General features: G+C 47.2%; 1 long non-coding RNA gene across 3 annotated transcripts in view; it reads right to left on the reverse strand.

The window, feature by feature from the left end:
• Window positions 1-21,723, reverse strand: part of LOC131834798 (uncharacterized) — a 56,183-nt gene extending 34,460 nt beyond the window's left edge. For 2 of the 3 annotated variants that reach the window (XR_009354947.1, XR_009354948.1), the window contains exon 1: window positions 21,595-21,723. This is a non-coding gene — a long non-coding RNA (uncharacterized LOC131834798). Of the gene's footprint in view, window positions 1-1,316; window positions 1,510-21,594 lie in introns of those variants that run through there. The other variant, XR_009354946.1, reaches the window with a different exon arrangement.
• Between the last annotated feature and the right edge of the window lie 442 nt (window positions 21,724-22,165).

Here is a 22,165-nt window from a genome sequence, read left to right on the forward strand (position 1 = left end):
AGCGTATCATGCTTAGCGAAATAAGTCAAGCAGAGAAAGACAACTATCATATGATCTCCCTGATATGAGGAAGTGGTGAGGCAACATGGGGGCGTAAGTGGGTAGGAGAAGAATAAATGAAACAAGATGGGATTGGGAGGGAGACAAACCATAAGTGACTCTTAATCTCACAAAACAAACTGAGGGTTGCTGGGGGGAGGGGGGTTGGGAAAAGGGGGTGGGATTATGGACATTGGGGAGGGTATGTGCTTTGGTGAGTGCTGTGAAGTGTGTAAACCTGGTGATTCACAGACCTGTACCCCTGGGGATAAAAATAAATGTTTATAAAAAATTAAAAATTTAAAAAAAAAATTGCAGCCAAAAATACACACAAAACTCACAGACTTACCATTCATTGTGAAAATCGAGATTTAAATAACTCTATGATCCACTTTTTTAACTTACCTAAAGTTGATCTATATCATAAAAATCCAATACAGCAGACCTGTATGCAGACAGGTGAACTAACAATATCTGGTCAACTATGAAGTGGTGTGTCTTTCCAGAAAGCCATCTGACAATATTTAAAAGCAATACGAAATTGTTTTGCACGTGAGCAAAACAGTCATAACTTGGAGAATCCATCTCCTCAAAACTCCAAATTTCATTTTTATTTAGCTTTATTTTATTGTATTATTTATTTTTAGAAAGCAAAACGTTTCAACTTTAAAAGTAAGAATTTATGGGGCGCCTGGGTGGCTCAGTGGGTTAAGCCTCTGCCTTCCGCTCTAGTCATGATCTCAGGGTCCTGGGATCGAGCCCTGCATTGGGCTCTCTGCTCAGCGGGGAGCCTGCTTCCTCCTCTCTCTGCCTGCCTCTCTGCCTCCTTGTGATCTCTCTCTCTCTTTCTGTCAAATAAATAAAATCTTTTTTTAAAAAAATAAGAATTTATATAAGAATGTTCAAGGTGCCTGGGTGGCTCAGTACATTAAGCTTCTGACTCTCGATTTCGGCTCAGGTCACGATCTCACAGTCATGAGATCCCACCCCCCGTCGGGCTCCACGCTCAACGAGGAGCCTGCTTGACATCCTCCCTCTCCCTCTGTCCCTCCCTCTGCTTGTGCGCTCTCATTCTCTCTCTCTTTCTCAAATAAATAAATTTAAAAAGCAAACTAAGAATGTTCATGGCAGCATTTTAATAACAAGATATTCCGAACAGTCTGAGTGCCTGCCAATGGGGAGATGTTTAAGCAGATGCTGGCCCCTCCCTCTTGCGAGCCTTCTCCCCCAGAAGGACAGCACCACCCCTACAGTAAACCTAGGACGCCTTTCTTTACCTTATTCCAGCCTTTCTCCCATGTAGGAGCCTCCGTACTGGTCTCTGCGTCCAGTGCCTTCGTCGTCCTCCTCCGAGTCGCTTTCCTCAGTGCTGCCAGGGTGCTGATTCTGAAATCCGAATCTACTTCCCCCTCTCCACAATGACCCATAAAAATAAGATCCAAAGAGCATGGCATCCAAAGTCCTCCAAGATCTGACCCTGATCTCACACGCACCGCATGCTCTAACCATCTGGACGATTTGCAGGTCAAGTCCATCACGCTGTGTGTCTTTGCCCAGAAAGCCCCACCACACACTCCTGTCCTCCTGACAAACACTCCTCATCTTTTAACCTTAACTCAAGGTTCCCTGTCCTATAAGCCCTTCCTGATAGAGCAGGAAATGCTCGCACATCGGCTCAGATACACAAAAATCCGCTGCCATGTTTCTCTTCTCTGTATTCTCTTATTCCTGAGAATGACGTCAGCAGCGGAGCGGGAGTACCCCAATTGCCCAGTGAAAGGTAATGCAGTCTCTTTAGGTTGAATGCTGCTGCTTTCAGGAAGATAGGGAAGGTTCCAGCTCCTCATCAGACGGTTTCTTTCCCTTCATAGGAACTCATGCAACCCCCACCACTTTCTAAGACGGCACTGCATGCAAGGAAACACGGCCCATCCTTCCTGTGAGGTGACATGCGTCTGTCACCTGCCTGGCTGTGCTGACACGTCACTTGCCTTATGAAGCTTCTGAATGCACAGAACTCATCGCTGCTGAGATTAGGGCTTGTCCAACTTGGTTGTTTGGACGCTGTGATGATACCAACTGCAGAAATCCATGATGTCTGGCATTGTCCCCACGTTCTGAAGCTTCCTCATTCAGAGACCAGGGGACCTTCTCAGCCCCTGGATTTCTGGCCCGTGAGCAGCCATGCTCTGAGGCATGTAGAGCTTCCGGGTGCCCTCGGTGCCGTGTGCAGGCTGGGGACCCCTGCCCCACCCTCACAAATGCAGACCCACCTCCGCCAGTGCTGTTCTATTGCTCCTGCACCATGGAGGAAGTGACGATGTGCTGAACCACTCCCAGATAACACCCGAGGAAACAAGGAATCTACCCCAGTATTCGGGGTTGCCTCAACCCTGCCTGGCTGTTCCAATACCCTCTGCCAACTTTGAAGAGAGAGTCCAACACTCAGGACTAAATTCTAGTCCTTCTTCCCTCTCCTCCGTGCCTCCTCTTAGTGCTGGAATAATTGCCCTTCCTGATTTAGAGGAGTTACTGACACCAGTGTTATTCAAAAGTTGATGAGAATATAGGGACGCTTGAGTGGCTCAGTTGGTTAAGCGTCTGCCTTCAGATCGGGTCGTGATCCCAGAGTCTCGGGATCGAGCCCAGTCTTGGGATCTGAGCATCGGGCTCCCTGCTCAGAAGGAAGTCTGCTTCTTCCTCTCCTTTCTCCCCGCCCCACTCGTGCTGTCTTTATCATTCAAATAAATAATCTTTTTTTTCAAGTTGATGTGAATATAAATCACCCACAGATGCTATTAAAATGCAGATCCCAAAACAAACTGAGGGTTGCTGGGGGGAGGAGGGGTTGGGAGAAGGGGGGTGGGGTTATGGACATGGGGGAGGGTATGTGCTTTAGTGAGTGCTGTGAAGTGTGTAAACCGGGCAATTCACAGACCTGTACCCCGGGGGATAAAAATATATTATATGTTTATAAAAAATTCAAAATTTAAAATTTAAAAAAAAAATGCAGGTTCCAATTGAATTGTTCTGGACCAGAGCCCGAGAGTCAGCATTTATAAGAAGCTCCCAGGTAACGCCAGCCAGGATGGCCAATGACCACTCTTGGAGAAGTCGGTCTGATTAGCCACTGGATTGTATGTGCCTCCCCCACGCCTCCTCCCTGGGACAGTGATAGCAGACAAAGTGCGGGGAAAGGAAATAGATGAACAATGGGAAGAGATGTCAGGAGCTCAGCTCCCCCGAATACCATCATCTCTCCCTCTCCCACTTGAACCCCACGGCTTCTTTGAGGCTCACATGCTCTACAAATTTCAGCCATTACTTCTGTATTTGATTATATGTGTTTCTCCCTAACTATACTATAATTTTCTTGAAAGTGTAGAGCAGAATTCCCAAACTGGTGGTGACAGGCTGCATATGGCCCCACAGATGTTTTGTTTTACCATCACAGTGTTTTTAAAATACATGAGTCAGTTGCCAAATGCAATGGGCTGCTTCTCAACCCTGACTGCACATTACAACCGCCTGCAAAACTTTCCCCCAAATGTCACTGCCTCCGTCCTACCCTCTAAGCGGTTCTGCTTAAACTTGTCCGAGAAGGACATCAGAATACAGACATCAGAATATAAACTTTTCATTCTAGGACAGTTTGAGAGTCACAAAATTGTTGCAGATAGTACTGACTATTTTCCTACATCACACGGCTGGCCAGTTTTCCCTCTTAACATCTTACATTGCAATTAGTGAACCGTATTGACTCAGTATCATTCGCTGATGTCATATTTTATTCAGACTTTGTTTTTCCCTGGTGATTTTTTTTTCTCTTCCAGGATCTCACCCAGGTTACCATGTTCCATTCAGCTGTCCTGTCTCCCGAGGCTTCACTTGGTCATCTCAGTCCTTCAGATTTACCTTGGTCTTGGTCCTGATGAATACCAATCAGGTGTTTGTAGAATGTTCCTCCCTTGGGATTTGTGTGATGTTTATCTCCCGATTAGACTGGTGCATTTTTTTCTTTTTTTAAGATTTCAAGGTTATTCTGAAGTCCAACTAGTGTTAAAAAAAAAAAAAATCCTTGATTTTAAGAACGTGAAGAATTCCCATGAAAGTTCAAATTCTGGCTTTCCTTGACGTGTGGAGAGATGTGCAAGCATGGAGACTGCGGTCCTTTCCAGAAACTAATGGCTGGCCATGAGAAGTGCTTGCTGGCACCTTCCAGGTCTCCACAGATCACTTCACTACCGGCCCTCATGTCACCCCCAGTGTAGACCATAACTTCATCTCTAATGCCTCGCTCCTCGTATGACACAGACGGAGAGTGTGCACTGGATCATGTTGATTAAGTCAATCAGTAAATCAAGGAAGGAGTGTTAAAGGGAAGGACACGCAGTTCCTGAAAATGGCAAATTTGTGTATGGTATCAGCAGGTTAAATTACTGGGGCAAAAATGGCCAGTTGATTTACTCAACATGTGTTCGAACCTACTTTCTACCTGGCAGGAAGCTGGGCTTCCTCACGGGGCACTAGTCCTGACAGACTCGCTTTGCCCAACTTGGAAGGAGGAAGGAAGCCACACGAGAAGGAAGCCATGCACACGAAGGGGCTTCCTTTTCTGGCAAGCCCACTCGTGGAGACGTGTGGTGATTCAGAGACCAGCAGCACGCTGATTGGTGCAGAGGCCACATGGTTTAGGGGTTCTGGAAGCATCAGCCGATGAAGCAGGCCAGTCCTGCAATGGTGCTCTGGGAGCTGGTGGCCAAGCAGAGCCTCCCCAAGCCTACGTTTTCATCCATCCAAGACTTTTTCCATAAATTAACAGGATGGATGAATTCTGTTATCGCCGTTTACTCATTTTGATACAATAATCGGTCAGAGACTGCTAATTGCCTCGCCAGCATTCACTCTGTTCTTCCCTTGCTTCTATATTTGGGAAGCGTAAATATGTCATGCTTTAAAAACATATGCTCTGTCTCCGTGTTCTCTTGCAGCATGAATGGCCAAGGAGTGGAAATGGAAGACTTGGCACAGGGCTCCTGGAAAAGGGGTCTGCTCAGCTGTCAAGGACTCATTCTTCCTCTGTCCACCCTCCGACTTGGATGTGATGTTTTTAGCACCCACAGCCTCTTGTGAAGTTGGAAGCCACATGCCAAGGATGGCGGAGGAGAAAGCCAGATGGAAGCTGGATATTGATGCCTTTGTGGTGCCATCTTGTCCTCCCTTGACCACCTTCCTCCAGCCTTCTTCTTCTTTGAGAAACAAACAAAATTGTCTTGCATACACTATTGTGATTCGGGGGTCCCACTTCCCAAGAGTTTAAAGCTGCCCCTTCATAATACAAATATAATGTAATAGGATATCCAGCTGGAAATTTGATGTTTTGAGCTCTAGGAAGTCAACGTTAAGTTGACTTTGCACCTGCCCAGTCTAACAATGTCTTTGAACCACTGAAATATCTTCCTCCACCTTCAGGACCGGTTTAAGACCTCCAGATGGGTAGCCAAGACAAGATGGTGAGGGATAGCTCTATAATCTGGCTGGGGGATTCCAAGCAGCACTTTCATGTTTTTCCAAATTTAGAAAGAGCACTAGGCAGATGCTGAGGAAGGGAAAGCAGTCAGGCTTCCGGATGCACTTGCTTACACAGTGCTTTCATGGTGCATCTACCTTATGCCATGGAACCATCTAGGCATTGAGGGCAGGCAAGGAGTGAAAGATCAGTTTCTCTCTTCCGGGAGTCTGCACTCCAGTGGGACTGCTGCAAGGAAGCTGAGCTGTAGTACAGAATGTGACCAGCAGAGTGTGAGGCCCTCAGTCCCGTTCACGCTTCGCGGAGACCATGGGAGTGAGCTACTATTATCTCCGTTGCATGAATGAGATCAGTGTTCACAGAAGTTAATTATCTTGATTGGGCATGGTAAGAAATCAAAATAGATCCATCTAACTCTAAGGTCACATTCTTTCCACCTCACTCTCCACCTCCTCCATGCCAGCCTGCAACTCCAGAGACACTGTGTGCTAGAGATAATTGCCAGTCTTTATCAAGCAAATCTTGTCAATTCACATCATGGCCACAGCAGTCATTCCACAGGCTGAAGGAGGCTGTCTAGCTTGGAGGAGGGCACAAGAGCTGTATGCATCCAGGAATTTAGTGGGCTTCAGAAGTATCTCCAAGATTCTATCCCACCATAAAAAATACCGGACAGTGCCATAAGTTGTGGGTTTTTTGCCGGTGGTGGTAATTTACATGACCTGTTCTTGCTCTGGAGGGGGTTTAATGGCAATTTTTGTCTCATTACAGAAAGAAAAATATATTTCCCCTTGTCATTTTCACCAGTACAATCTTTGACTTGACCATAGGGTCTTTAGCAATATCCACCAGTTAATGAAATACAGAGACTAGGGGAAATTGGAGAAGAAAAGGAGTTGCCAGAAATTCTTTCCAGACCACTGGGTCCTACTAAAACTAATTAACTTGAGGCATGTAGGAAGAGAAAATGTATGTCTTATGGTCAGGAGGAGTGTGGGCTAATCACCCTCGCAAGGCCACGGGAACTTACTCCCTGGTCAGAATCAGGTGCTCCCTCTGCTCTACCCCCCACACTGGGAATGTATCTCTAAATTTGCCCTTACCACAGTTCTGCAGTCTCGGTATCAGGAATGATGTCTTTTCATTTCTGTCTCTCTATCAAAATTCTTTCACTGTTGGTGACAAAGAATATAAAAACTAATTCAAACTGGGTTAAGCCAAGGAAGAGTGAAGGAAGGAAGGAAGGAAAGAAAGAAAGAAAGAAAGGAAGGAAGGAAGGAAGGAAGGAAGAAAGGAAGGAAGGAAGGAAGGAGAAAGAAAAGAAAAAAGAAAAGAAAAGAAAAAGGAAAACAAACCAAAACAAAACCATTGGCTCATACAATTGTGAAGTTCAGGGTTAGTGTCACAATGATTTGGCCTGGATCCAGAAGCTCTAATAATATCTTTGGAATTCCATTTTTCTCCATCTTAGCTCTGCCTCCCACCGTGTAGGTTAGGAGCTACGTGGTAGGTCCTGGCAATTCCAGCTCACTTCATTCTCAGTGTTAGTAATCCCAGGAGAAAGTAATTCCCAGTGCTTCCGCCTTCAGTTCTGGCTTTACTCTGATTGGAGGAACCCGAGGGACTCTGCCATCTCTGAACCAATCACCAGCTGGGGGATTCAGTGCGGTGACTGGCCAGCCCTGAGGCACATTCTCTGTCCCCGCCCCGGGAGGTGGAGACTCTCTAAACCACGGGGATTGAGCAAGGATGCTGGGAGTGGTTCCTTAAAAGAACTTCATGTTGTTATTATCAGAAGAAAAAGTGAGTTGGAGAGCAAGAGACCAAGAACAACATGGGATCCTCAGTGCCCAACATAGCATTTGGCACATTCAGGAGCTCAAAAGTCTTTATTCAAATTATCATTGAAGGAGGAGGTGCTGCCTGGTGCAGACTTGTGCTTGGAGAAGTGCCCTGCCCCAGGCATCAGGTGGCATGGGTTAAGTGATGCCCGTCTTGGGTTTCTTTTCCCTTCGGCTCCTCTTCTCGGAGTTCTGACTCCAGCCCCGTAAGCTGCACTTGAGGTCTGATAATTTCCTTTCTCACACAACATGCCTTCTATTCTCCTGCCCTGACCAGTCTATGCTCTTTCCACTGAGGTAGAGCTCTTCAGAAGGCAATGCCCGGGCCTTCCTACCTGGATCCACAGAACCCAACTGGACCTGAGCTGTCCTGGGTGAGACACTAACTGGGCCAGATGCCTTGCTTCACCAGGATGGAGGACACGAATGAAAAGAATGCCAGAACTGAAACCTTATCTTCTAGGCGCCCCACTCCATCCTCTTCCCAAGGAGCCAATGACCTCTTTTCCGCCATGTATCTCACGGATATCTTGAGAGTAGGACCAGTGGTTTTTCAAGATGGCAGCAGTTTCTGTTTCAACAAGTTATGGTGGCACTGGTAACGTTTCATCTCAGAGTATTGTACTAATTGACCAGAAAATGTTATACCCCGGAAAGAGTAAGTCAGTAGCTAAGCCCTGTATAGTATCTGTGAGAAGACACCCTTAATTTGGGCTGCTGTGGTTCTGAAGGCCATGTTCCATCACTCCCCAAAAGAACTTGCAGCTTGCTGAATCTTCTTATATTATAAGACTCAGATGCCAAGTTAGCCTAACAGAATGCTGGCAATCCTCTCTGTTTTCCTACAATAATTAATTTTTCCTATCTTCCTAATCAATGCACTCCTGAAAAATTTTACATTGAATGTAAGCGTGATTGATCTTTATCACAAAGAATGTGCTCCACAAGATAAAATATCCAATTTCCTATTCTCACCACCCATGCACTTTTTAAATCAGCCTGAAATTTAAGACACTAAATGTAGACATGTACTCCAATTGAGGCAAACTCGAAATTTAAGACACTAAATGTAGACATGTACTCCAATTGAGGCATCAGACACAAACCTTGGAGTAACTAATAACTTCTGATTTCTCATGCATTCCAAACAGGATCCTGACAAAGAGGATAGGGAAGTAATTACTAGGATAGGGAGAGCCAAAGAACGCCTGATGATTTGTCTTGGAATATGACTTTTGCACACTCTAGTCAGAGGAAATTGAAAGTGAAATATAGCATTGCTTCTAATAACACAAGTATTTTGTATCTGTGCAGTACATTTCCTCAGAGGATGTTGTAACCCTTATCTTGGTAATCTTTATAACCACAAGGGGAGTTGAGTAGGCAGTCAATGACTCCATTTTACAGATAAAGAAATTAAGGCACAGAATAATTGGGTTTCTCAAAGTCACACACATCAAAGAGGGCACTGGGAATCAAGTCCAATGTCAATTCTCAGTCAGCTCAGAATTTTACCTACTCGTATTTATAGAAGCTCAGACCCACCCAGTTTGGTTATTAACCTTTGTTCTACGAGCTATTGCTCTTTGTGTCTTCCTTAAACTCCTGTTCTCATTTTTGTACCGGATGTCAGTTCTCTTCCTGACACCAGAATTTTTTTTGTTCTAATCCTTTGTTAGCTCTCTGTATAAATTGATTTCCCGTTTGTGTTCCTGAGGCTCACGGATGCATTTATTTTACTCGCTAAAAGACATGAGCCAGGATTCTTGTGACATAACATTGAAACGCAGTTAAGTTGATAAGTGGAGCACAAAATAGTGCAAAATCAAAATAAAAAAGGTTGATGGGTGCCCAGGGTGCAGGTTCGATGCTGTTCAGCACTAATTTCCAGGAGGCATGTCTGCCCTACCCTGATGTAAGCCTAACTTTGGTGAATTTTTTTATTTTTTTATTTTTTTAGCCAGTGTTACATAACTATTCATTTCCCAGAAGTGTAACTTCCCTTAGGGGTTATAATGAAATGTCTTTGCAGTGCCTTGTCACGGTGAGGCGAGAGAAAAATGGAATCATTGGGCCTTAGTTATGCTTTTGGTGGGCAATAATAAAATGTTCACAACAACTGCTATGGCTTGCCCTAAATGGCAGACTCTTCCTGATCGTGTCATCTGTTCTTGAAACATATCACAACTTCCAAGAGGGGAAGCGTTTATTTATTTTTTTTTTAAATTAACATATAATGTATTATTTGCTTCGGGGGTGCAGGTCTGTGAATCATCAGGCTTACACAGTTCACAGCGCTCACCATAGCACATCCCCTCCCCAGTGTCTATGATCCAGCCGCCCCATCCCTCCCACACCCCTCCCCGCAGCAACCCTCAGTTTGTTTCCTGAGATTAAGAGTCTCTTAGGGTTTTTCTCCCTCCCGATCCCATCTTGTTTCATTTTTTTCGAGGGGAGGCATCTATTTAGTGTTAATTACCTTTTAGGATGTAGGGTCTCCTAGGAGCTCTCTCCCCCCCGCCAAAAAAAAAACCCAAGTCCCGAGACTAAAGAGTCAATGTTTGGTGAAGCCTTTGGTAGGAGGTAGAGCGCATTGGTCAAGAGACTGGGCTTCATAGAGATGTGGATTCAGAGTTCAGCTCTGATGCCTTGAGAGTCACTCGATTTCCTATAAAATGGTACAGGATCCCCACTTCCTAGCATCCAGGTGAAGCCAAAAACGAGGTGAGGTATGTAAAGTGTTTGTTATGCTCAAGGAATAACAACTATTTGAAGGTATGTTTGAAAATAAATAAGGCTGGGGCGCCTGGGTGGCTCAGTGGGTTAAGCCTCTGCCTTCGGCTCAGGTCATGATCTCAGGGTCCTGGGATCGAGCCCCGTATTGGGCTCTCCACTCAGCAGGGAGCCTGCTTCCCCCTCTCTCTCTGCCTGCCTCTCTGCCTACTTGTGATCTCTGTCTGTCAAATAAATAAAATCTTAAATAAATAAAGGCTACTGGGGGATGGACACTGGGGAGAGTATGTGCTATGGTGAGTGCTGTGAACTGCTTAAGACTGATGATTCACAGACCTGTACCCCTGGAACAAACAATGCATTATATGATAATAATAAATAAATTGGGCTAGGGACACGTGGCTGGCTCAGTCGGTGGAGTATGCACATCTTGATCTGGGGGTTTTAAGTTCTAGCCTGGCGCTGGGTGTAGAGATTGCTTAAAAATAAAATCTTAAAATATAAATAAGTAAGGCTATTCATTGCCCCTGTGGGTGTAAGAGAGAATTCAAGGCAATTTGTCACTAATGATGGGTGATAACTTGACCTCTGTCAAGCGTTCTGCTTATTTTATGTACATTGGCATAATATACCAGGCACTAAGTGGCAAGTCACCAGGTGTCCCTTTATAATTTGAATGAGTACAGGCAGTCTGGTTCTCTGGTCGGCATGTGGTAGAGCTTTATGCGCCTGTAAGAAAGGAGAGCATTGATTTCCTCTCTTTACAAAGAGGAGGGAGGCAGAGTTCCTTCCACCTCCTCCAGGGCCCCAGAGGGACAGGGTGGTGGATCTTTGAAGATTCGAGAACTGCATCGGTTACCTTTTCTTAAATAGAAAACCTTTGTAGATGGGATGAAATTAAACTTAACAATTTCTGCAATTGCTGTAATGTGAAGCTCCAGGGCTAAGGCACACGGCACACACAGATCTAACCAAAAACTGTGCTAGAGCTAAAGCTTATTAGGTGTCCTTTGACACCACCATGATCCTAGAAGCCAGAAGGACTTGGACGTGACCTAGACCAGTTTCTCTTCCATCTCCTCCTCTGTCTGGTGCAGGAGAACCCTGTGGCCCGTCTGCACTTCTTTACATCCATCAAGGCAGCTGGGATTACTAGCAGCTGTCCCCAGCCCGTCTTGACTCTGAGCCTCCCTGGTTCCCTGCAGGCTCACTGCGCTGCAGATGTAACAGAGCCCTGCACATCTCTGCACATCCCAGCATGGAAGGCGCTCATTAGCAATTCCATTTCCTATGTGAATGGGGACAAGCCCACGGTGTTCCATGGGTGCAAGTCGGCTGCCATCAGCTTTACATCACTGACCCCCTCCCCCGGCCCACCTGTCTGTGTTCAAGCAATACCACGACACCCCCATCACCAGCCATCACCGCCACCAGGAATCAAGTCAGCCGGACTCCATCATGGTGGGCGAAGTAGGCCCTGCTACTAGACAAAGATCCTCCAACTATCATTATTGTGTGTGTATCGTTACTGTGCGTGTGTTAGGAGTCACGTAGGAAGGATAAGGATGTGGAATGATTCAGGAAGCAGGAATCGAAGAAAAAAGTATGAGGTCATGTTGGTTAGCTATGATCATAGCACTTTTTTTTTTGAACCACAAAATGTGTTTGTGTGTACGGGAGAGCCAAAAAAGTCAACTAGTATCTATTAAGCAGCAACCTGGGTCACAATATCGAGTTGGATGTGGTTGGGAGAACATTAGAAGTATCTAAATTACGCCCATCATTTTAGCCCTGAGTTAAGTACCCTGGCTTCTAAAAGCCTACAGACACAGGAAGAGTCTCTCCCTCCTTGTATTTTCATTCTATTTATTATCTACCAAAAGATTCCTTGCTTTTGAAGGCCATAAAACTTATTGAGCACAAAAATCCAACAGAAGCCAGTATGGAAAGCAGGTCTAAGCGGAGGGACTCTGGTAGATAGAAGTGGGGATATGGTCGCCCTCTCCTCCCTCTGTGGACAGCCTGAGAAACAGTGGGGTATTCTAGAACACCATTTGAAAAGTGCTTGCCCGTATCAGTTACTTGGCAGTTAACTAACATACATTGTCTGGTTTTTTTTCCCCCCTGATTCTTGTGCGTTGGTTACTAGATTACAGATTTCTAAAGGACAAAGATTCAAATGAAAGGCAAGAGAAACAACAAGGGCTGGGAGTCAGGAGCCGGGCACTGCCACCCACCAGACCTGGCACATAAGACGGCTCAGTGTGCTGAGTCTGCAAAGGCCACACCAGACCATGCGTAAGAAGTGTGACAAAATTCCCAGTTCTCATGCTAGTCCTGGTTTGCACTTGCTGGAGACCAGTTACCATCACTAATTATTCTTAGGACCCCTTTCATTCTCGAAAGTCTCCCCGTGTGAACGATCAATCACATGACCTCTCTATATAAGGCCCCTTTTCTTTTTCTTTCTTTTTTTTTTTTTTTTTCCCCAGCTGAAGCACTTTATTTCTCTCACCCAGTGACACGCTGCCGGGCCTAATGTTCAAACATGACAGGAGCAAACCAAAATTTGTTGTCATCTCTTAAGGAATTGAAACTTGTGTATAAAAACCTTACATAAATTCAAAGGATGAATAAATTTACAGTTGTACATGCAAACCGTTTTCCAACTCTAGGCAATGAACAGGCCACCGCGTGCTGGCAGGAAAACATCAGGTAAGAAAGAAAAGTCGGTCCTAACGCTCTCGGACCTTCCCAATCCTGTCAGACTGGCAAGACCAAAATGACGACTGGTTCAGGACTCTTGCTAGCTTCTGGAGAAATTCTGGAACAGGCAGCTCTAACACATTAATACCCTGCACAGAGAACCTCACAGTCTCGCAGCCTCTCAAACCAATGGATCTCTGCCAGACACACGTTCTCCCCTGCAGCCATGAAACGACCCAGCTGCACGGACAAAGGGTTTAAATCAAAGGTAAGTGCCGGCTACCGAACATATACCAAGGGGGCAGGGGTATTCTTGAACATACAAGGCCAAGGTCAAGATACAAGGCCAAGGTCAGGGGCAAGTTCTACAGTCTCGTGCTGATACCAGATACAAGCGTCAAGGACAAATTTCTTTTCACAGGCGTATTCCAGGTATAAGGCTACTTTGGGAATTATGATGCCGCACTCCCGCTCCCCGTTACCCACAGACACAAGAAGGGCTCGATGTCTATTTCATTCGTTCAGGATAAGACACAGTTATTAACCTAAAGGAGCTCAAAACCTAATTGAGGAGATGATGTACACATATAAAGCCTCTTGAGATCAATACAAGCCAGTGTGGGGGGAAGGGGGGTGCCGGAAGATGAATGAGAAGAACGTCAGGCAGGTCCCACATATTCTGGGCAGCCCGCAGGCAGTGCCTTCGTGGCAACTGGATTTTAAACAACGGAGCCAAGAAGAGAGGCCAGGTGAGGAATGGGCAGGACCAGACACACCAGACAGACCAGCCCGTGGAACCCATGACTGGAGCCACGGGGGTTATAGGGTGGTGAGTGTTGGGGAGGCGGAGGCTGGGTCTGGGTGGGTGTCTGGAGAAGGCGTTCGGCAGCCGTCCGCGCAGGCAGTGGGTGTTGGCGAGGTTCCTACGTGGACGGACCAACAGCAGGGAGGGCAGTGTGGTAGGGGAGAGCCAGGCGTTGGGTGCTGGCAAGCCCACGCAGTCTCTAGCACTACGGCTAGGGAGTCCTGAAGTGAGAACAGAGCTCAGGAGTTTAGGTGGGGGTTTTCTGAAAGTCGGGGGAAAGTGGATGCTATGTTTTGGGCTGATTTGGCTACAGGGCAGGCAAGGATCTCAGCGGTAGGTGAACACTGGAAAAATGAGCTGAAAATTGGCAGCAACCAAGCAAGAGGGATTCATTTGGTTTCGGGCATGGCCCCAAGGAGAGGAGCCAGCTGTCCAAACCACAAACTAGGGTCTGACATGGGTCGGTGCCAGTGTTCAAATCTGCCAGCAGGAGCCTGATCCCTGCCTCCTCCGATGGGTAGAAGCCAGGCAACATGCACGGGGGCAAAATCCCACACATTCTGGTAGGTCGCGGGGCCCGGCACATCTTTCCCAGCAGTGTTTCCGGGAGGTGAGGTTGAAGGCAGAGCCTGGGAATCATATGAAATCTTAGAGAGCAAATCCAATGCTAGGTCAGAAAACAGGGGTTGGGCTAAGACTATGTTTTAAGTTAAAGAGCTCAAGGGGAAATCATGAAATGAGGTCGGGGAACACAGGACATCTCTCATAGCAAGTTCATTACAAAGTGTGGGTCCCGATGGGGGTTCCCACCTCTAGCAGGCCCATCATGGGTGAACGTACATGGGCTTGAACCATTTAAAGAGGAGAGGATAGCACATGGCCACAACCATCTCTAGGTCGAGATAGTGAATGTAGGCAAGCAGGAGGGTTGTACGCGGTTCATAAGACTCCATCTAGCAGCTGGAGGGAACAGGGGCGGCCCTGGGGGACAGGAGGTAGCCGAGCCCTGGGGCAGGAGGCAGGGGGTCTCCCCAAAGTCCACTGGGGTCAGGGTGATCTTCAGCCCCAGGAGTAAAAGTCAGGATCCGGGACAGAAGCCCAGCCACAGAGACAAGGCACACCCACGTAAGATGAGAAGGAAAACTTGAACATGTTGGATCGATCACAGCCCCTACCAAATACCAGCCTGGACAGCAAGACCATGGGCTGGTGGGGTTTGGTTTATGCTCTGGACTCAGACAAATTAGGGTTTCAATCCTGAGTCTACCGTGTGCTGGCTGTGAGATCGTCAGTTAATTAATATCTCTGAGTTGCGGTTGCCTCATCTTAAAGATGAGGATAACAACGTGTACTTGGAACGGTTGCACGAAAATTAGGTGACGTAATGTGTATGAGGCACCAAGCTCCCTCCGTGCCCACCACCATTATAGATGCCTCATAAACAGAACTTTACTACCATTAAGACTAAATCCCAACCACACCTATAGGGAGCGAGGCAAACGGGGGAGTTTTAATACATGGCCAGGCCGGCCCAGATTACCACGGGAAAAGGGATGGCATTCAACCCGCAGGTTGAAAGCTGGGTGGTGCTGACACAGGCAGGGACTAGCGGTGGCCTTGGTCCCATGGAAAAAACATGGAAAAAACAGGGGCTCGATTTCTAAAAACAGGTGTTCAGATTCAGAGAAGGACCAGCTGTGAGGTGCCAACTTCCTGGCCCTCATTTCCAGCTCAAGGAACACCGAGCCTACAGGCAAGGTCCAACCACCCTTTGCAGAAAGAAGGAAGGAACTTGGGATTAGGTAACAAAGTAGCTTCCTGACACTGAGAACGGGTAGACACTCTGCAAAAAATATCCCCTCTCCTTAGATTGACAATCCATGGTACCTAAAATTCCACCATTATGTATCAATTTCTTTGAATTAAACATCCTTCTCCCCAAACATCACTGTTTAAATGTAAGTGCTGCAGGACAAGGAACACGCTAGGTCCCTCACTCATAACTCATGTGTCCAGCCCTCCATCTCCAAAGAGCCTGCAACCCCCCCCCCCCCAAAGGACTCACCTTCCCCAGACACGGGGCAGCCAACGTGAGGGAAGGAGAGGGAGCATTTGTAGGACTATGAAGCCTCAGGAAGGAATCAGGAAAAGGCGGAAGCTCACACAGTGTTTGTTTCTCTTCTTTCTGCTGACCCTGGGGTTTCACGGGTGCTAGTTAAGACATCCAGTTCTGTTTTGTGGATCCGAGGGTCCCAGTGTCTAGGGAACTGCAGGCGTCTAGATATGGGGAAGATGGTCTTAGAAAGTTACGGAGAGGGTGCCTGGGTGGCTCAGTGGGTTCAGCGACTGCCTTTGGCTCAGGTCATGATCCTGGAATCCCGGGATCAAGACCTGCATCTGGCTCCCAGCTCCATGGGGAGTCTGCTTCTCTCTCTCTCTCTCTCTCTCAAATAAATAAAAATCTTGAAAGAAAGAAAGAAAAGTACGGTACGGAGAGGGACACTGTGTGCACCGTTTCCCCTCCCTGGGGCCCCAACCTCCGGGATTTTCATCCTTTGGTCTCCAGCTTTCCCCTGAAGAAGCTAATGCCAGTAACTATGGACATAATTCTGCTAAGGCAGCTTTGAATTGAAGCACTGCGCATTGGAAATGTAGGTGCATGGCTAGATTACCTATGTGACCACTGGCGAGCGACGGATGGTAACCCCTAGCCACACTGGGCTGCCGAGCCCTGGAGACATGGCCGGTTCCAGTGGAGATGTTCTGCCAGTGTACAATACACACCAATTTTGTGACAAAAAGGGAAAAGAATGCAAAATGTCTCTTTCATATTTTGTACATTGATTACCTGTTGGAATGATCATACTTGGGATATGTTGGCTTAAATAAGATATATTATTAACATTAATTCCACTTTTTTTCCTTTTGCTTCTTGATGGGACTGCTCAGCCTTTTAGATCCATACATGGCTCACATTCGAGTCCTCTGGGACAGCACTGTTTTAGGCCAGATTGATGAGTCAGTTTTGTTCAAGGGTCTCCAGCTCCTGAGGGACCAGCCACCCCCGCTATGATTTGTCAATTGGGCGGGAATCTGACCTCTGGCTGGTCACAGAGGGGTCAGCTTCTGTGGTGAGAGGGAGGGTGATGGCTCTGGGGGAAAACCACGAACATTCCCTTCACCCCTTGTTGGATCTGTCGAGGAAGAGCCGTCCCTCTTCCCTTCAGACACGTATCCTCACTTCGGCAGCTGAGCAGCTCTCCTAATCCTTTCCTTATCACCATTTTACGGTTCCTCCCTGTGTTGAAAATAGGCTCTTTTTTTTTTTTTTTTTTAAAGACTTTATTGATTTATTTGAAAGAGAGAGCACAAGCGGGGGAGAGCGGTGGAGGGAGAGGGAAAAGCAGACTCTCTGTTGAGCAGGGAGCCCGACACAAGGCTCGATCCCAGGACCCTGGGATCACGACCTGAGCTGAAGTCAGAAGCTTCACCAACTGAGCCACCCAGGCACCCTCCCTGAGAAACAGAAACAACAACTCTTAACTCCTTATTTTTTCACCAGCTGGCACTATGGAAGGATCAGGTCTCCGTGAAAGTATCTTGTGCTTCTCTTAGTGAGCTCAGATCTCCATGTTAAGAAACTCTCCTCTAGATGAAAAAACCTTCTCCATCTCCACCTCTGAAACTAGAAAGTTAGTCCTTCATTAGATTAATAAGGACACAAGCCTCACCTCATCTCTTGGCAACATTTACGTGGCATGTACGACACGCCCAACACTGAAGAGAAGAGCTAACAAAACAGATGTGTGGTTCTGTCTAGCGTATTCGATGAGCCCATGGCTCCTTCCTTCTTGAACCACTAGCTTCATGTGGCCCCTAGGCATGACTTTATCTTTCTTCTTCCCATTTGACTGTTCAGTCCTTCATTCTACCTAGCTCCTCTTGGCCCTGATCTTTGAATTTTTTTTAATTTAAAAAAAAAATTTTTTTTTTAAGATTTTTTTATTTGACAGAGAGAGATCACAGTAGACAGAGAGGCAGGCAGAGAGAGAGAGAGGGAAGCAGGCTCCCTGCTGAGCAGGGAGCCCGATGCAGGACTCGATCCCAGGACCCTGAGATCATGACCCAAGCCGAAGGCAGCGGCTTAACCCACTGAGCCACCCAGGTGCCTCTGGCCCTGATCTTTGAATACCGGCCTTTCCTCAGTCTTCAGACCTCATGTTTTGAACCGTCACAAAGTCCCCATGTTATTGCTCTGTTCCAATGGCTGTGCGCCGAGAATACCTCATCTTTGTGACCTGGCCTGGTCCCAAACTCTCGCTCACACCCCAGACTCATAAAACCCTCTCTCTCTTCAGCATTTCCGCTTGGGTTTCTCCTAGGCATCTCGAATGCCACATATCCAAAGCTAAGTTCTGGTCTCTCGACCAAAATCTGCTCTGACTTGGAACACTGAGAACGTATCCTTCCGGTTTAAAAAAAAAAGAAAGAAAGAAATTGAATCATTCTTGATTCCTTTTCCTCTCACATCCCACTTCTAATCTGTCAGCAAGTCCTATTAGCTCTACTTCAAAATATATCCACATTCTGACCCTAAACCAACCCAACCTCTACTCCCTTGCGTCAAGCCGCTGCCATTGCATATGGGGGATTTTTGCGATGGTTTCCTAATGGGTCTCGCTGCTGTTCTCACCTTCCCCTACAGTCTGTTCTCAGGTGAAAAGCCAGAGCAGCCATTGAAAAATGTAAGTTGCAGCGTCTCATCCCACGGCGCAGAATCCGGCAACAACTTCCATGTCTCTCCAAGCAAAATCCAGAGTGTTTGCTGCATCCTCAGGAGTACCATGCTCTCCCCTGGCTGTCTCCCGTGCGGCCACTCTGGCCTCCTTGCTTTCCTTGAGCACATGGGCCAAACTACTCCTGTTTCAGAGGCTTTGAATTTGCTCTTGTCTCTATGCAGAAAACGCTTTTCCCAGATATCTGCATGGCTTGATCCCTTATTCCCTTCAGGTCTCTCTCTGCTCAGACGTCAAAGCAGTATTCTGGGGGCACCGGGTGACTCATCGGTGAACCCTCCAGCGTTTGGTTTCTGCTCAGGTCATGATCTCAGGGTCATGAGATCGAGCCCCATGCGGGTCTCCGTGCTCAGTGTGGAGTCTGCTTAAGATCCTCCCTTCCGGGCGCCTGGGTGGCTCAGTGGGTTGAGCCGCTGCCTTCGTCTCGGGTCATGATCTCAGGGTCCTGGGATCGAGTCCCGCATCGGGCTCTCTGCTCAGCGGGGAGCCTGCTTCCTCCTCTCTCTCTCTCTCTGCCTCTCTGCCTACTTGTGATCTCTCTCTGTCAAATAAATAAATAAAATCTTTAAAAAAAAAAAAAAAGATCCTCCTTTCTGTTCCTTCCCCTCATGCCCTTTCCCCGGCTCACTTCTCTTTCTCTCTCTCTAATAAATACACAAAAATATTTTTTAAAAAAATGTTAAAAAGCAGTTCTCTGCACCAGAACTTTGTATCCCCTTATTCTTGCTAGATTTTTCTTCCTGGCCCTCATCACCACCTGGTACATTATATATTTATTTACCTGCACGGTTATTGCCTCCCTCCCACTGGAAATAGGAACCCTCGGACAGCAGAGGTGACTTTTCCTTCACTGCTGTCTCCCCGCAGCTGGGACGGCCCCCGACACACTGCAAGTGCTAAAACAACACTTGCTGAGTGCATGATGGTGAAGAAATGGTTTTCCCTCAGGAAGGCTATGAGGCAGACAGGAAACACGTAAATAATAAATACACGCCATTACAAGTAGTGATGAGTGCTGTGAGGAAGCTGGGACGGAGAAGCCACTTTAAATAGGGTGGCCAGGGACGCCTGGGTGGCTCAGTGGGTTAAGCCTCTGCCTTCGGCTCAGGTCATGATCTCAGAGTCCTGGGATCGAGTCCCGCATCGGGCTCTCTGCTCAGCGGAGAGCCTGCTTCCCTCTCTCTCTCCATCTACTTGTGATTTCTCTCTGTCAAATAAATAAATAAAATCTTTAAAAAAATAAAATAAAATAAATAGGGTGGCCAGGGACGCCTGGGGGGCTCAGTTGGTTAAACAGCTGCCTTCGGCTCAGGTCATGATCCCGGCGTCCTGGGATCGAGTCCCGTATCGGGCTCCTTGCTCCGCGGGGAGCTGCTTCTCCCTCTGACTCTGCCTGCCACTCTGTCTGCCTGTGCTCGCTCTCACTCTCTCTCTCTATGACTAAATAAATAAAATCTTTAAAAATAAAAAAATAAATAGGGTGGCCAGAGGGGATCTTCTGGAAACCATGGCATTTAGGTAGGATTCGAAAGATGGGATAGGGCCAGCCCCACACAGGGTGGGAAGATCATTTGGAAGGAGGGGGGGGAAGCACATTCAAAAACCCTTAAGCGGGATGAGTCAGACATCTTCAAAGACCTACAAGGGGGCCAGTGGGGACTGTAAAAAATAGAAATTGATGTTGACGAGCCATTCAGAGGCCAAATCATCAAGGGCGGGGTGGGCTGTTGAAGAAATTAGATTTTTTTTTAAGAATTTTTTTATTTTTTATTTTTTATAAACATATAATCTATTTTTATCCCCAGGGGTACAGGTCTGTGAATCGCCAGGTTTACACACTTCACAGCACTCACCATAGCACATACCCTCCCCGATGTCCATAATCCCACCCCCCTTCTCCCAACGCCCCTCCCCCCAGCAACCCTCAGTTTGTTTTGTGAGATTAAGAGTCACTTATGGTTTGTCTCCCTCCCGATCCCATCTTGTTTCACTTATTCTTCTCCTACCCCCTTCACCCCCCATGTTGCATCTCCACTTCCTCATATCAGGGAGATCATATGATAGTTGTCTTTCCAAGTTGACTTATTTCACTAAGCAAGAAATTAGATTTTTATTCATAGTTTTGTGTAAGGCTCCACATGTTAGTAACATGATGAGAGGAAGGTCTGAGGTGGCCTCCAGAGATAGCATCTGGGCATCTGGAGCATTAATTTAAGCTTCTGCATAAAGCTTCTCAGTTAGGGAGGGAGTGGCTTTTACAAGGAGAGGGCAGACTTACCCTCCTACCACAAAGCTTCCAAGATGCCATTTCCCGCGCAGGAAGCAACAACATTCTCCCTTTCTCGGACGCAGCCCTCAACAGCTCCTGCCTTTATGTTAGTTCGTCCCTCTTTAATTATGTAGCCAGTCTGAGCACGCACTCTGACAAAACACACATGACATTTCCAGTGGAGTGGGCCCAGTCCTTGGTCTCTTCCCTACATCCGTACAGCTGCCCCTGGGCCTTTGCTCATGCTGTTTCCCGGGGAAAGAAATACCATGTGCCTCATCCGCATGGCCCAAACCCAGCTCTAGTCCGAAAAAAGAAAATAACCGCAAGGTCAGATGATTAAGCCAGGATCGTGATTTCAAATTTACTTTATCACTGAAATAGGCTTCATAATGCCTTCCCCGATCCTACCAAAACAAACAAACAAACAAATAAATAAAAGACATCTGCATCCTAATCTCCAGAAACTGCGGCCATTACTGTATGTGGCCAAAAAAAAAAAAAAGTCTTTGCAGATGTGACTAAATCAAGGATCTCGACATGGGATGATCCTGGATTATCTGGATGGGTCCTAAAATGCAACCACGTGTCTTTATGGGAGAGAAGCAGAGGGTGAAAAGACCCAGAAAGGGGACGGCAGTGGGGCGGTGGAGCCAGAGATGGGAGCGAGCAGCTCCTAGCCTAGCAGCAGTCACCAGAGCCTGGGGGCTGTGAGAGCGGATTCTCCCCTCCAGCCCCTGGGGAGAGGGTGGCCCTGTGACACTGATTGCAGATTTCTGGGTCTCCAGAACTGTGACAGAGTACATTTCTGTGGCTGTAAGCTACCAAGTTTATAGTAATTTGCTACAACCGCCATAGCAAATTAATACAATTACCTTACTCTTGACCTGGGCATCTTGTCCCTCGGGTCACTGCTGCTTCCCAGCTGGCCTTCCCGGAAACCCCTAGGTACCTGGGGCCTCTCCTGCCTCTTTCGGTCCTACGCACTCACCTGGACTGCGTCCTGTTTCCCAGGTTTGCGGAGGTGTTTTCTGTCTCCTGCCCCCTTCATCCTCAAGCCACATGATCAAGCCAGCCAGGTGCCAGGCACACATCCAGGGGGGGGGCCGTCTGGGCAAGCCCGGGCTAGCGAGGAGGCTAGTTCCGCAAGCCGAGAGCGAGGCGGTGGGGCGTGGACGAGTGGGTGGCTGGAGCTTGTTAGCTTGTTTGGGTTTCCTAACTTTGACAACACCAGGTGCTTGGGATTGTGATGCAGAGACCAGAAAACAAAGGCTCTGAGCTGAAGTGCAGGGAAGAACTGATAAGACCTAATGGTTGATGGCTTGGAGGGGGTGTGGGGGTGTGGGGGGGGGCAGGGCAAATAGTAGCGCTATGGACCAAAGTGCCAAAAATTAGGAAGCAATGAAAGGGTTTTTAAAATATTTTATTTATTTATTTGAGAGAGAG

Source organism: Mustela lutreola, chromosome 6 (genome assembly GCF_030435805.1).
Source record: "Mustela lutreola isolate mMusLut2 chromosome 6, mMusLut2.pri, whole genome shotgun sequence".
Taxonomy (NCBI): domain Eukaryota; kingdom Metazoa; phylum Chordata; class Mammalia; order Carnivora; family Mustelidae; genus Mustela; species Mustela lutreola.